This window comes from Ixodes scapularis, unplaced genomic scaffold (genome assembly GCF_016920785.2).
Source record: "Ixodes scapularis isolate PalLabHiFi unplaced genomic scaffold, ASM1692078v2 PGA_scaffold0__279_contigs__length_252992795, whole genome shotgun sequence".
Classification (NCBI taxonomy): domain Eukaryota; kingdom Metazoa; phylum Arthropoda; class Arachnida; order Ixodida; family Ixodidae; genus Ixodes; species Ixodes scapularis.
Genome location: NW_024609835.1, coordinates 76818506 through 76834157, shown reverse-complemented (window position 1 = coordinate 76834157; position 15652 = coordinate 76818506). Strand labels below are relative to the sequence as shown.

Genomic DNA, 15652 nt, shown 5'->3' with positions numbered 1-15652 from the left:
GTGATCACTTAAATGGTAGCTTATAACTCCGGATTTTATATTTTCACTATCGGCGTTACTAATAAAAAGATCAATTAATGTTTCAGAGCTTACAGTAACTCTAGTTGGAATATTTATTGTGTTCATACACCCATTGGTTTCTGTGATCATATTCATTTCTCTCTTCAATGCAGTATCTTTCAGCATGTCAATATTAAAATCCCCACCGCAAATTACGGTATAACCATTATCATTGACAAAACGAAGGTATGTGTTGAAAAATTCCAAAAAGTTCTTACTATTGCCATCTGGAGGCCGATAAAACACGCTTATTATTACACATTTCGCGCGCACTGTTAATACTTCGAAGTCCCGTGTAATACATGAATAATCTGACAATAGTTCACAGTTAATTGTGTCTTTAATTAGTAGACATACGCCGCCACCTCGGCGAGATGTGCGATTTAACGAAAAGCTGACGTATCCAGGAAGTTTCAAAACATCACTATCATTACGATACCACGTTTCTGATAACATTACTACGTCAAACAAAAAAGGAACCTGATTAAAAAACACTTCGAAATCTATATTCTTATTTTTAGCAGATTGGGCTTTCACATGAAAATATTTCGTGAAAGCATGGCGTTCAGTACCAAGATATGCCTCAAGGTCACATGGAAGTAAACAATCATGACCGAGCATTAAAACGATAAACGACCACGTGAACTTTCAAAGAAGGGAAAAAAAATATTACTACAGCTTTCGCAGGTCATCCTCACATCTGACAACAGCTGCGCGCTCGCCCACCCCACGCCTGACAAGAATTTTTCCATTTTGGTGCCGTACGAACTGATAGGACCTTTGCTTTGCCCATTCTTTCGTGATCCAGAGAAGTGCCTTGTTTTGTTTGGTTAAGTTTTCTAAAATATAAATACTTCGCTGACCGCGTGCAAGTTTTTTTTTTATTCCGCAGCCACTCGTTGCGTTTTTCTTGTTGTGCAAAACGTATGATAATTCCGGGAACTTTGTCGGACTTCGATGGCATTCTGTGAAGAGCTACTACGTCACTTGCCTCGAGCGCTGGTAACTCGAGTTTCTGTGCTACCTCGTTTACTTTCGTCATCAGGTTTTCATTTTCAGCTGGTGTAACATTGTGAATTTCCAGATTTAAACGCCTGCTGCGCCATTCAAGGTCATGTAGGCTCGACTTCAGTGCCTGCATTTCCGTTGTGTTATCAGCACTCTCAAGGCATTCCACGCGCTTTTTTAGATCATTAATTTCCTGACCATGGTTTCGCACTTCTCCCAGTAGCTCTTGATAGCATACCTCGGCAAACCTCACTCATGAGGGCCCTCACTCACCCTCACTCACCCCCATCTTCACAGGTGAGGTGAGGGTGAGTGACTTTCTGAACCAGGAAAATTCATGAGTGTGAGGGTGAGTGAGGGTGAGTGAGGGTGAGTGAGGGCCGTGAGGGCCGTGAAGGCCGTGAAGGCCGTGAAGGCTGTGAGGGCGGTGAGGGCGGTGAGGGCCGTGAGGGCCGTGAGGGCCGTGAGTGCCGTGAGTGCCGTGAGTGCCGTGAGTGGCGTGAGTGGCGTGAGTGGCGTGAGTGGCGTGAGTGGCGTGAGTGGCGTGAGTGGCGTGAGTGGCGTGAGTGGCGTGAGTGGCGTGAGTGGCGTGAGTGGCGTGAGTGGCGTGAGTGGCGTGAGTGGCGTGAGTGGCGTGAGTGGCGTGAGTGGCGTGAGTGGCGTGAGTGGCGTGAGTGGCGTGAGTGGCGTGAGTGGCGTGAGTGGCGTGAGTGGCGTGAGTGGCGTGAGTGGCGTGAGTGGCGTGAGTGGCGTGAGTGGCGTGAGTGGCGTGAGTGGCGTGAGTGGCGTGAGTGGCGTGAGTGGCGTGAGTGGCGTGAGTGGCGTGAGTGGCGTGAGTGGCGTGAGTGGCGTGAGTGGCGTGAGTGGCGTGAGTGGCGTGAGTGGCGTGAGTGGCGTGAGTGGCGTGAGTGGCGTGAGTGGCGTGAGTGGCGTGAGTGGCGTGAGTGGCGTGAGTGGCGTGAGTGGCGTGAGTGGCGTGAGTGGCGTGAGTGGCGTGAGTGGCGTGAGTGGCGTGAGTGGCGTGAGTGGCGTGAGTGGCGTGAGTGGCGTGAGTGGCGTGAGTGGCGTGAGTGGCGTGAGTGGCGTGAGTGGCGTGAGTGGCGTGAGTGGCGTGAGTGGCGTGAGTGGCGTGAGTGGCGTGAGTGGCGTGAGTGGCGTGAGTGGCGTGAGTGGCGTGAGTGGCGTGAGTGGCGTGAGTGGCGTGAGTGGCGTGAGTGGCGTGAGTGGCGTGAGTGGCGTGAGTGGCGTGAGTGGCGTGAGTGGCGTGAGTGGCGTGAGGGCCGTGAGGGCCGTGAGGGCCGTGAGGGCGGTGAGGGTGGTGAGGCGTGAGGGCGGTGAGGGCTGTGAGGGCTGTGAGGGCGGTGAGGGCGGTGAGTGGCGTGAGGGCCATGAGTGAGTGAGGGGCGTGAGGGCCGTGAGGGCGGTGAGGGTCGTGAGGGGCGTGAGGGCCGTGAGGGCGGTGAGTGCGTGAGGGCCGTGAGGTTCAGTGAGGGCTGAAGGTGAGTGTGATGTGAGGGTGAGGATGAGTGAGGGGCTGAAGGTGAGTGTAGCAGTGAGAGCGAGGGTGAGTGAGGGGCTTAAGTGAGTGTGGCTGTGAGGGTGAGTGAGGGCGACCTAAAATGCCGACCTCTCCTTGATAGTCTTTCGACATAACTTAAATCGATTGGTCGATGCTGTCAACCGTTTCCCTAAGACCTAGAAGGCTCTCTAGCTTGGCGTTTATGCTGACAAGCATGCTTGGTATATCAAGGGTAGTTTCCTTGCTGGCACTTCTCTTTTTTGCAGTTACACATGTCGGGCACCGCCAATTTTTACGAAGACAGTCACCCTTCGATTTACTAGTTGGTCGTTGAACACCCGAGCAATCTCCAAGGTGGTAAGAAAATTTGCACTCAACACATGTCACGAAAACCCCATCACCCGGCAATGCCTGATCACACGCCAAACAGGTCTCGTGCTGGGCGCCAGCCATATTACTGTATCATTTTCATAAGCGGCATAAAAGGCTATTCAATAACGCTAAGTGTTGCAGTCGGCGGCAAAAGCATGCAAAATCTAAGACATAGCAGGAATAACGCTCACCTGTGTTTGTATTAAAAGGACCATTTCATAGTCCTTTTAATACAACACATCGAGGGGAAAATGAATTACGCTCAGGAGCGATAATACATTTACTACGGTTCTTGACGTGAATACGAGTACAGATGGAATGCCGAAGTACTCAAGTTTTCCACGTTACCTACCGTGGACCAGCGTGGAGTACATATTGGAGACGAGAATTACGTCAGCGTTTGGCTGCGACTCGCGTTCAGTCAGTGCAAGTCACCTCCGAACGCTGACACCGCGCTTCTCTGGCCCACGCTGGCCCGCTTTCGGTGACGCATCAAATCCAATATAACAGCTTTCCATGTTAACCTTATGAGCCGCAAGCTCAGTGCTTGTGGTCGCAAATGCAGTTCGTTTTTCTTCGCTGTTAGTTAAAAACTGATTACCGTATTTTCCGCACTGTCGACCACGCTCGATATACAGGGAGTGAGCATTTTTACTAGGGAGGGGTTGAGAGTTAGACAGGTGCCGTCTTCTCCATGCATTTGTCAGACTAGGCAGACATTAGATGAGAGGATAATCGTTGTGTTAAGTTTGGCTAATTAACTAGAAATTCGTTAAATAACTTTTTAATGAATGATATCGGGGGTCAAGTTATAATTGCAGTATTGACGGCAAATTCTATTCGAGGTAAGACGAATTGAAATATTTATACAAAAACTAATCGTTTTTTAATACAATTTTACGCTTCTTAGCCCGATTTAAAAATTAAAAAAAAAAAAAAAGCGGCGCAAGCCCCACCCACGCCAGGAAGCGCTGACCCCTTCACTTTTTGTCTTTTGGGTTTCTCCATTGATTCCTCTATTCTTTGCTGCCTCTTTTTGGCTTTGATACGGGGTCAGTATTAGCGCTTCCTAAATGGGTACGTGATGTGTGTTCCCAAGGGTCATGCCAACAGATTCCATTAAGAATCCATCAATGGGTCTTTCTGTCATTTTTATTCACCCTTTTTCTGTTCTCTACCTGTCAGAGTACGTCGACGCCCTTGGATACGGTCATCCAGATCACTCGTAGATAGAACCACGTCCATCGTTTTAACTACACACACGCACATCACAGCTCACGCACCGCTACTATATGGTAACCCAGAGCGAAGAACAACCAGTGACGACAGAGCGGCAACCGAGCCCGCCCTCATTCCACCGTGCCACGGTGCAACACCTCCTAGATAACAAAGGCGTAATGCTGAATGAGATGGCGTCATCAGAGAAGGCCAACGCTGGGCACAGATTGAACACGACGATTGCGTCAATGTTCGGCTCAAACTTGACTCCAATCTGAGCGCTGACGCAGCACTTGTTTCCAATTTCTGTCCAGCGTTGGCCTTCTCTGATGACGCCATCTCATTCAGCACTACGGCTTTGTTATCTAGGAGGTGTTGCGCGGCGCCTCCTGCTCTCCGGTTCCGCGCCAGCCGTGCGCGTGACTTTGATGAAAACGAAAAGGCTCGTTTTCACGAAAACGCGACGGTGTCTGTCAGTTTGTCAGCGCAGGGTAGAAGAGAAGAGGTTGACGCGTGCTAACGTCAGCACCTCGGACCAATGGGGACGTCGCACGCGTCACCCTCTCACCCCTTCTCTTTCTCTCCCCGGCGCTGACAAACGAAGGAAACCACCGGGTTTTCGTCCAAACGAGCGTTCTCGTGCTAACGCAGTAAAAACAATTGTTGTATACACTCCGTGCGGGAACTATAGGGGGCGCTTTGAAAAACGCGCGCAGCGCCGCTAGCGGAGGAGCTGGCGTTCGACTGTGAGGCGCGTTCAGCAGCCTGCGGCGCCTTTTCGCATGCCAAGCTGTGGCGGTGGAAGCGCGCATGGACGAAACTTTTGCTTTTTGAGCCGATAAGTCGAGGGTGACGTTGCATGAGTGCTGGGGCAGAAGGGCATTTAGCTGTTCTCCACTTCTTATATATTGAGTTTGATTCGTTATTAGGGGTAATTTCTCTAGTTGCGGCCGAAAAACGAGTTGGAGCAATTTTCGGAAAAACAAGACAGCCGACACCTTAATTGCTCTGAGTGGGAAATTTATTTCGCTCGTCGCTGTAAACCTAGGACTGCTGAAACGATGATATTTGGAGGAGAGTGAGATGTTCATTAAGTTTGTGCACGAGGAGTGCCAAGTTTCTTTAAGACAGCAGGTGTGAAAGTTAGGTTTCTAACGAATAAAGAAATAAAGCTGTTTTGGGTCCAATATTGGACCCAAAATGTTATGTTATAGCGGGCTGTGCAAAGTGCAGATTTAGCCACACAGGTGCTTGGACTTGACAGTAACATGACACAGCACTTATTATACAAAAAAAAAAGGTGGCAAAGGGGAAACCAGGTGAAAATTTGGTTTGGGCGGCGTAACTCAATGGGAACCGGTTTTGACCATGAAAAGGCTGTCAAGAGAATACCACTGGTCGGGGGAGGTGGAGACTTTAGAGGTAGGAAGGGACTAGTGGACTGTACTTCCAATTGAAACAACTTTACGAAAGGTGGTTCCAAAGCCGAGAAAACAAAGCTGTCGGCCAAAACACGGTTTGGCCGCCAAGGGCTTTTGCGGTCAGCTGTTGTGTAATAACCTGTTGTGCGAGGTGCTGATTTTCGGCGCACAGGTACTTTGACATGACCGTCACTTGGCACAACACTTATTATAACAAAAAGAGTTGGCATAGCGAAACCAGGTGGAAATTTAGCTTGGGCGGCGTAACTAAAAGGGAACTGGCTTTGACCGTCAAAGGCTGTCAGATAATACCACTCATCGTGTGAAGTGCACGCTTTACAGGTAGAAAGGGACCAGTGTACGGTACTTCCAGTTCGAACCACTTTGCGATAGGTGGCTCTAAAGCCGAGAAAAAAAACTGTTGTCTACCAAACTCGGGGTGTCAGTGTTTCCACATCCAAAAGGAGGCTGATCAAGAAAAAAAGCGCACCACATAAACTTCCATACTCAAACGTCGATTCTCCAGTGATTCCGAGTTTCATTGCTGTTTTCTTTGGATTTATATTTGTCACTTCTTTTACCGTTCGAATCTTTCTTCATGAAGTACAGATTGCGTGCCATACTTGTCCGGAAATATCATCGACACGTACCATGGGGACGAAACTTCTTTGGAGGGCATTCGTCCAACGAAATTGGCACTGCATACCCGCGAGTGTGGGATGGCATTTCAGTTTGTCCCATCGGCGCTGACATATGTAGGCGTTACTGGCACGAAAACAAACGCAGAGCGCAAAGCGGCAGTGTAGAATATGTCGGCCGTGCCGACACAGTGGAAGGCATGATCGGGAGACCAAATTTCTCGCGTCGTACGGCAGGGCTCCATTGTTGTCGCTGTCCCAGAAAACATCGGCGAGATGAAAAACTGTGAAACTTTGTCTCCACGAGATACGACGCATATTGAAGCACTAAATGACGCAGCACAGGCAGCACTTCATGCTGTGAACCCAGCGCAATCGCACCACTCCGACTGCAATGCGTACCAACGTACGCGGCGTGGTTTCGGTTTCGTTTTCTCTGGGGTTCTCAATGCCTACCTTCGGTACCGGCCGCGCGGCGGCGCGCCAGTCGCGTCGCACGGAGTGTATAGTCCGCACCTGCAGATGTACAGCCCCGCGTAAGATTCCAACTTAAACTTGTTTCGCCCGCGGACTATAGTTCGGAAAGCACGGTAGGTGAAATTGCCGCCCCACATTCTCATCAGACAACTCCGATATGTCACTAGATTATGATAGCTTCTCTTTTTCTTGCGTTTTTTTACAGTGACAGCTGTTATACTCCGTAAGTCACTAAGCTGAGCCTGCAGTGGAAGCTACGCCCGGGTCAGGCAAGAGGGAGGCAACTGATTGGTATGGCGGTGACGTAGCTCCTCCTACCGTAGTCTCAGCTTAAAGGGATACTACAACAAAATTTCGGCGCTTATTTTATGGTCTATATGTGTTCAAAGGAGCAGTATCACATCGAACACACAAATATCTTGTTAAAAAGTCACGAAAGGGAATTTTAAAACGATTTAAACGATTAGTAAAGAGCACCTGGTGGATGTCGCTAACGCCTCGTTTGTAATGCCCGTCTAGGAACCTTCACAGCTAGTGACGGTAACTGTCTCGCCCCGGCCACGACGAGAGAAGAGGGGAAGGAGGAGCTCCCGCCTTCCCGAGAATCCCTTTTGAGTGTTCCTGAAGTAGCTATTGTCCCCCTACAAGATTATAAAAGACTACCCGTGTTAAGTAACGAAGGATTTTGTTAGAAATAAGTAAGATTTGTTTTAGAAAAGTCGATCTTTCAACAGTTGCGTCGGCATCGTTTTTTTTTTTTTTTTTTTTAGCTTTCTTTGTGAGTGTCGGCGTTTTGGAGGGAGCATTTGCGGGGGCAGAGCGGCCGGGAGTGGGGAGCGGCTTCCCCGCGGTCGTTAAGAAACGTCTCGGGTTTCGGTAGTCTGCTCGGACAGATCCCTCCTTGCAGCTGGTTGTGACTTTTAGCCGAATGTGCCTGTATATAGAGGGTTTCGCCGCTTAGTGTAAAATTGTCGCTTTTTGCGGGATGCAATAACTTAGCGGTTGGCGCCAGTCAGACTGGAAAAATTGCAGAGAACAACCCTACAAGGAATTTAGGTTTGGCAGTTACAGCGACAGGATGACAGCTCGCCGACCATTGGACGACAGTGTACCAGGTGGGAGTGGTGAAATTTGAAGTGATTGGTCCATCTCTGGAGGGAAAGGAGGCATCTACGAGGCTAGAAAAGGGCTGCCGAGAGGGTTCTCGGGGAATTCGGCTCTTGAGACTGGGGACTAAAGTACGGGGTTTTAATTTTGGAAGTTTTGTATATTACCGTTGACTTGTCGTTTTGTTTTGAAAATAAACGTGGCCACACTGGCCGCCGTAAACCTACCGACGTCGTAATGTGTCCAGCGGGATCGAACAACTTTTAGTTTTTTTTTCCTTATTCGACTTCCCGGGGGGCTACCATCGGGCGAACACCATCATCGGTCGTCACCATCCTGACCGGGCCCCCTTCCCCCTCGGAGAGTTGACTACCCGTCACTCAAAGTTCGTACAAAAGCATCCGCTTCGGTGACTGGAACGACTAGGCCATCCCCTCCACGTCAGCCTCGCCGTAGCTTGCTCGTCCCTAGACGACCTACGTCACGATTGCGTCGGATGTCACATGCTCTAAGTTGGGCCTTCGCCGAGCGTTTGCTAGAGTGGGCCGTTTATAACAAAAAATACAGCCACCAGGCTCAAAATATAAACGTGCGATCGTCATTTACGGATATTGTGGATCATATTCAACCTATTTTTGAACACGACGGATATAGTTCAGATTTCGTTGAAGTATCACTTTAAGGGTGAACGGAGTATAGTGGGATCCTCCGCACGGTCGTTATTCGCAAAAATTCTCGGCGGCGTCATCAATCGCATAAAGCGCCGTTCACACGTATGCAACCGAGTGAGACCGAAAGAGACCAAACCGGTTTTTAAGCCTCTTGCGACGTCTTAGGACCGGATGCGCTGCAGCGGAGCTAGTCCTAAGACGTCGCAACAGGCTAAAAAACCGGACTGGTCTCTCTCGGTCTTACTCGGTTGCATATGTGTGAACGGCGCTTAACCGCTCCCCGGTCCGCTCGACGTGGCCGCGGAGTCTGTTCGCCCTTTTATGGTGATGTTAATGCGTCTTTTATTGATGAAAGGGTTATGTCAAGGCCTCTTGATAAATATAATCTAGCCTTCGCCATTTTATGTTTGCCAACAAACGAAACCCGACGTCTATAGTTCGTCTCATCCTACGATGGACTAAAGGCAATGCCACGGGCCGCCAGGTCCAATCACGTTTCACGCTAACATATGACACGCTTAGCACTGATTAGGTTTGGACGAATAAAGCTCCGAATCCAAAAACGCTGCGTCATTTTTATAGCTTCGACACTGCAACGAGCCAGCACGTCGTGGCTTTCTTTGCAATGTAAAAATGTTGAGCCACTAATGGCTTAATCCGAACCACTGTCCGCCCATCCCCATCAGTGATCCGAGACGCGGGCACCGATACGTTCATCGAAGCGAAATAGCACGCACTGTCTAAGTGGCTCGTGATTGGATCTGGCGGTCCGTAGCTTCTGCCTTTAGTCCATCGTAGGGTGAGACGAAGTATAGTTCAGAACCCGAAGTGGTTGGGTGCTATTTTAACACCGGTTGTTTGCACACTGACGCCACCACGTTTCAACTCACGCGAAAAAGAACGAATACGGGAGAAAAGAAGATAAGAGCGTGCGAGGACGGCAGAACACCGAACTCTATGGTCGAGAAAACGGCAGCTACTTTAGCGTCTCGTCGTTCCCCCCGTGCGGTCTTGTCTCCTCCTCTCCCTTGGGTCCTTCGAGCCGGATTCGAACCAGCGACCTATGGATGACAACAGTCGCTTCCTCTACAGACCACCGCTCTACCAACTGAGCTATCGACGGGACAAACTTCTGTGAGTTGAAGGTGGGAAATTCCATTTCACTCTACCTTCGATAACCCTTCGGCGTCCCGTTAGCCTTGAGCGCGCATGCGCAGTCAAAGCACGGCGAAAGGAAACGAGCGCGTGCTGGAGGATGAACGTTCGAAAGAGAGACCCTGGCGTTCTCACCAGTTTCTCAACTTGACAGTGACCATATTTTGCCGGCGCTTGCGCACGGCTATCCGAGGAGACAAACTTGAAAGCTGTATGGCTAGACCTCGGAAGGTTCATAGCGAGTTCGTAGAACGCGATTCTCAGTTACTGCGCGCAGAGGAGCCTGGTCGTAGACGGAGTACGAATCAGGCGCGAGAGCGAAATCGAGAGCGGAAGCAAAAATGGCGTGAAAATCCTCAGAATCGCACCCAGGAGTAGGCTCAGTAACGACAACGACGTCCCAATGATAGCGAACTATACGCAAGCGCCGAGCGGCTGCTCTCGTTGTGACTCACGTTGCGCGATGGCGTAAATGCGCTCCGAATTTTTTTGCTCCAATATCCAGAAACGTGCTTTCACGGCGAACTACAGGAAATCGCAAATGTATGGTTGTGCTACTCGAAAAATGCGTGGACAGGAAGGTATACACGACGTTTTGGGCGGAGGCCCTTCTTCAAGTGATAGACGCGAAAAACGGAGAGGAACAGGTAAGGTCGTACACGTCACAAAGGTAGGGGTAGGTGCATCGCGACGGGGAGGGGGAGGCGAAACCGTTAGAAGAGGGAACACCACTTTTCCGCTTGTCATCTAACGTAATAAAAAAAAAGAAAGAAGCAAGGCAATATTTGGGACGCGCAAATACCACGGGATCTCGAACTTGCCTTATGGCGTCCTCCGCGAGAACACGACACCCAAAATGGTCCTCGGGGGTCTCCGGCCGCCGTCACAACCACGACCACAGCGGTTATGACGGGCGGACGAGCGGTTGGGATCGGTTTGAAGAAGCCCACCACCCTGGGTGTCCGGTGACACGTGTTAACTTCGGCGCGGTTTGCTTCAAAAAGATTAAGAAAAAAGAACTACGGCTTTGTTAACAGCAGTAGGGACAATTTATTGCTATTCGTTTTGAGTGTTAATTTATTTGCCTCCAAGCCTAGTGCCGAAACGGCCTACGCGGGAAGGCTGTTCGCAAACCGGCATGAAGACAAGAGCTACTCTTCCAACCCACTTACCCACCCCACCCTCCTCCCTCCACAAAGAAAAAAACAATAAAAAAGAGAAAACGGGCATTTTGAAACATTTGGTAATTTCTTTCAACCCTCCCCCTTCCCCTTGTCTCTCACTCCATCCCCCACGGCAACAAACCTCTTGATGAAGAACGCTTTGGGACTGGATATAGGTATTCCCATATATACAACATAATACAGTTTAAAGAAGCCGGAATGGCGAGCTGACGTAATTAAAAATTATAATGGCGAGAGGAATTAATTAGAGATAACAGAAAGGTGAAAGCAGAAAAGATATTCCACGAAATCGACTGCGTCATAGGACAAGAGGCAGACCTGCTGGGTGGCGACCATCTGCGGTTACGCCATCAAATTGCCGAGCGATCAAGCACTCGAGCAACAAAAGTGCCGACTATACGGCTGTGCAAACGCCCGTATGGTCGGCACTCTTGCACCCGTCGCTTCAACTGCGCAACCACTCACACACACAAAAAAAAATAATACCGGTATTCATTTTTAAACGTTTAAAAGCGCATTTAAACTAATCAAATTTATTACGCGAAAGAAAGTTTTGTGTTGAGACCAAGGGCGATATCTGTTTCGAGTTTGAAGACGATTTTCCTCTCTCTTTCGCACATGGGAGGAGGGGAAGTTTGATCTGATGACACAGACGCGCATGTCTAGCCCAGTATGGCCGGAGGTTGAGAAATGGTCAGCTACATGAGTGGATTGTTTTGAAGGAAGGTTTCCTGACAATCTTCGGGTGACGAGACGGCGGTGTTCACGGAATCGTTCGTGCAGCCGTCAGTCTGTCACTTCGATATACAAAATGCATGTCAGGGCAGCTCGTGCATGCACGAAATGGCGTAGATGACATTGGCCGGCTTGCAGGCCTGGTTGTCGGGAATTTCGAGTTTAAGCTGTTGCGGGGGGTCAAGGTGCTTGCAAGTCAGGCATTTGGCAGCATTACAGGGAGTGGTGCCAGGTATATCGCCAACCGGTTCTGCGTTGGTTTTCGCCTCGAGGCTACTTTTGACAAGAAGAGTGCGGAGGTTCCGTGGGTAACGACGGAAGGAGCCCTGGAAATTTGTTGGGAGATGTGCAGATGAGATGTTGCAGAGAGGAGTTTGTGTGCTAGTTTTGGGACTTTAGGGTGGTACGTATCTGGTTCTTTTGGCTTTAGGACGGGGGTCTGCGAACAGGGCGTCATGCCTAGAAATGCTGAAGACCCGTCGTTTAGCCATCTCGAGCAAACCTGTGCAAAATCGACGGTACTACCTTGTGGTTATTAAATCCTAACGAACCAACAACTGCAAGGCATATACCTGAGTGTGAAGTGCGACGCACTGCATGCTGCTTTAAAAGTAACTGAAAATGTCGGGAAATTGTAGGTTCGAATACACGTCTTAGATATAACGTTAAGGGGCGCGCCGACTTAACAAAGACAAACCCTTCGATCGTCTGCCTCCACATCACTGGAATTGGGAGCTGTGACGGCCTTCGGTTACTGAACTGATAACGCCACACGGGGCGTTATCAGCTGAAGGCAAGAAGGAAACGTTATACTCCACTACCGTGTTGTGAAAGTAAAAAGAAGAAAAAGAAAAAAAAAACATGATTGTCTCCAATAAGTGCTCGCAGCTGCTGTCGTTGGTGCTTCAACAAAGATAGGTCCCACTATACGGCTCATTTCATAGACGGGCGGCGAAGGGAAATCATATGGAGTGTTCCGTGAAAGATCGAATGGCTTCACGTAAAAGCAATCACTCAGCGATTTGTGGAGCACCGTGTTAGGTTTTTCTCTCCATGCACTCGCCCCCGAGTTTCGCTATTTTCACCATTGAATAATTTAAATTTTGTTGATTACTTTTTGAAGTTCCGTGCCATCTAGGTCACCAGATTTTGGGATTTCACTCTGAGCATGTGTCGAACAGGAGAGCTGCGTCAGAGTTATGCATGAACGCCAATCCAATCGCACGCTTAATGACGTTTCGTTCATGAAAAATAAGATAAGCGCAAAAAATCTTTGAAACTTTCCAAAATTGTGTAGAGACTGTAAACCTTTCTTTCTCAAACGAAAACCAGTCACCTTCAGCGTTTTATTTTAATATTCTTTCCAGGTGAGCTGGAAGCTAAGAATTGATCACTTTCTAAACGCCACGGGCAAATAATGGCACTGGTGGGGTCGATTAATGGCCCAAGGCAGCCTGAAGCAATTTTTCGCTCGAGCATGCATCAGCAATCCGTGGCCTGAGGCAGTCAACGCGGCACTCTAACCGGAATACATGTGCTCAGCAGTGACTGAGGCACTCTAAACGAAACTCGCGCAGCAGTGACATTTTTTTTTCCCGCTTGTCAGTTCAGGTGCAAATTTTAAGACTGACAGCTCTGCCGTCGGGGACAGGCCTCGGGCTTTTTAATTAGTGACGTTCAGTCAGGATGCAGCTCGCATATGTAATAAACGGAGTTTATCGAGCGTGTCAGTATTCAAAAGACATCCTTTTTTTCGTTTTTTTTTTTTTTTAACGAGGAGTGACAACTAAAGACAAGTGCATTCGTACTTTCTTGTCCTTGTTTCTTTTTTTAAAACATTCGTTTTTTGTTTTGTATCTTTAAATAACAAAATTAGCCGTCTGTTTTCAACTTGTCAAATGCAGTGTGTTGTATTTTGTGTGTGGGTTGCTTTCAGAGTCTGCATGCGCATTCGTTCCGTCTTGTGGTTGTGTTTCTGGGAAAAAACGGTCTCCCCTCCAGTGCTCCGGAAATTTATTACCCAGAGGGGACATTCCACCGAGCCACCCGCGAACGCGAGCGGGCAGGCGACCATGGACCAGTGTGTAAACAGCGCTGCAGCTGCGTCTTGGAGGGGCGGCTTCTGGTCACTCGACACTGTGTACCCTCTTTCCCCTTCTCGCGCGTCTTTCTTCCCGTGACGTTGTTCTGAAATAAAAATCTCTTCTCGTGAGTTGAAAAGGTTCGCTTCGTGTCTGTCTCTCTGGAAGGAGGACGGAGAAAAAGTTTTGAGGAGTTCGGACGTGTTTATCCACTGATCTCGAAAGACACCTCTTTTTGCCGGAATACGGGTCCCTTGCGGGCGGCACAGGACCTGGCCTCGGACCACCTCTGCTCGAGTGGTGACCCACTACCGCCCAGCTGGTTTCCTTCAGGGAAGAAATAACCAGCTTCAGTCAGCAGCAGCCGCCACCCGGAGCCGGAAACAGTCGCAATGACGGACAACTAGAAGTAACCCTCCCAACGCACTACGGACATCCGCAGGCACTACCACCCCAGGACATAGAATTCGTTCAGTGTACTAGCGGCTATAATTGAGCGAAACCCGGCATTCCTCGAGGCACTAAACCAGCTGGTGGCGCAGTTCATGCCGCCTCCACAAGTCGACAGCAGCCCACCTGAGCAGGCGTGGCAACGAGACCCATGGCAGCAACGTAAATCGAGACGCAGGAACGCGGGATCCCGGGAGACGGAACAGTCCACATCGCACGGAACGCAGTCGCCGGCTGCGTCGCGGAGCATGGAGAAGCCGCACCCCCAAGGGTGGCCGCTCCCGGGCGCCACACCAAGGAAAAGGAGACGGAGCCCAGTGGCTGCAAGGGACACGGAAGGGTCAACACCCATTTCAACCCTACCGCAAACTGTGGTGCTTCGATCCATTGGAAAGAAGGAAGTGAGCGCCTTCACTGGACAAGAAATCCGCGAAGCCGTCAAGCAGGCCGGGATTGACAATATGGAGGGCTACACAGTCCATCGAAATGAAAAAGCGAATGCTATTGCCATCACCACATGGGACCCGCTCATGGTGGAGAAGCTTCTCCAAGTCCGAGAAATACGAAAAGGGGAGGAAACACTCCCACTACAGCCACACAAAGCCCTAGCCGGAAACCAGTGCCGGGGAGTTATTTATCTCCCTGGTCAGGGAAACACGGTGACTCCTGAGTCACTGCGGGAAGACATCGACTGCAGGAATCACAAAGTTGCAGCAGCGAGGTCCATCGGCGCAAAAGGAAATACCATCCTCGTGACTTTCGAAGCGAGAGTTCTTCCCGAGAAAGTGAGGTACACGTGTGAAGTGCTCGACGTGCGCGAGTACCGCCCGCGCCCTCTGGTATGCTGCCGGTGTCACGGGATCGGACACAAGATGGATGTGTGTCCTCCAGGCTCTGCCCGCTGTGGAACGTGCGGCTCTGAGCAGGACGGTATGGAAGGATGCGCGCAGGCCCCGAAGTGCGTAAACTGCGACGGAGCCCACCTGGCCACCAGCAATGAGTGTCCGAAAAGAGCGATTCCACCGAGGCGCAATGACAAACGGAAAACCTCAGGACCAGAACAAACAGATGGTAAGCCCCTACCTCCCCTGCCTGCCCTAATACTTGCGTCCCCACCAGCGCTCTAAAATGGGGAGACATCGTATGCGGCTATGACCGCGGGAGTCCTCCAGCCCGTGGTATCGCCAGCTCATCAGTCCCAGCAGCCGGACATGATAATACAAACTTTTCAAGTTCAGCAAGCAGGTTTCGTGCGAATCGAGAAACAAATTCGGCGCTCTCATGGCAGCCATACACAGGCTCATTAACACACATAATTGCAAGCATTAGCGCAGAAACACAAAAATCCACAAGGCAGAATCCACGTAAGCAAAACAAACGCAGCTCCAAGCCTTCGCCGTGGATACTTCAATGGAACTGTGGAGAGTTGCCGCAAAAGCTACCAGAACTTAAAATTCGATTGCAAGAACTCAACGACCACCAACCTGACATTATTCTCCTCCAAGAGACTAATGTAGGCAGAATTAAAATTAAAGGATACAACACGTATTTGCACC

General features: G+C 49.9%; 1 non-coding gene across 1 annotated transcript; it reads right to left on the bottom strand.

Moving 5' to 3' along the window:
• Positions 1-9524: 9524 nt before the first annotated feature.
• Positions 9525-9614, bottom strand: Trnay-gua. The gene is given in 2 exon segments: positions 9525-9560; positions 9578-9614. It is a non-coding gene; the product is annotated as a tRNA-Tyr (tRNA).
• Between the last annotated feature and the right edge of the window lie 6038 nt (positions 9615-15652).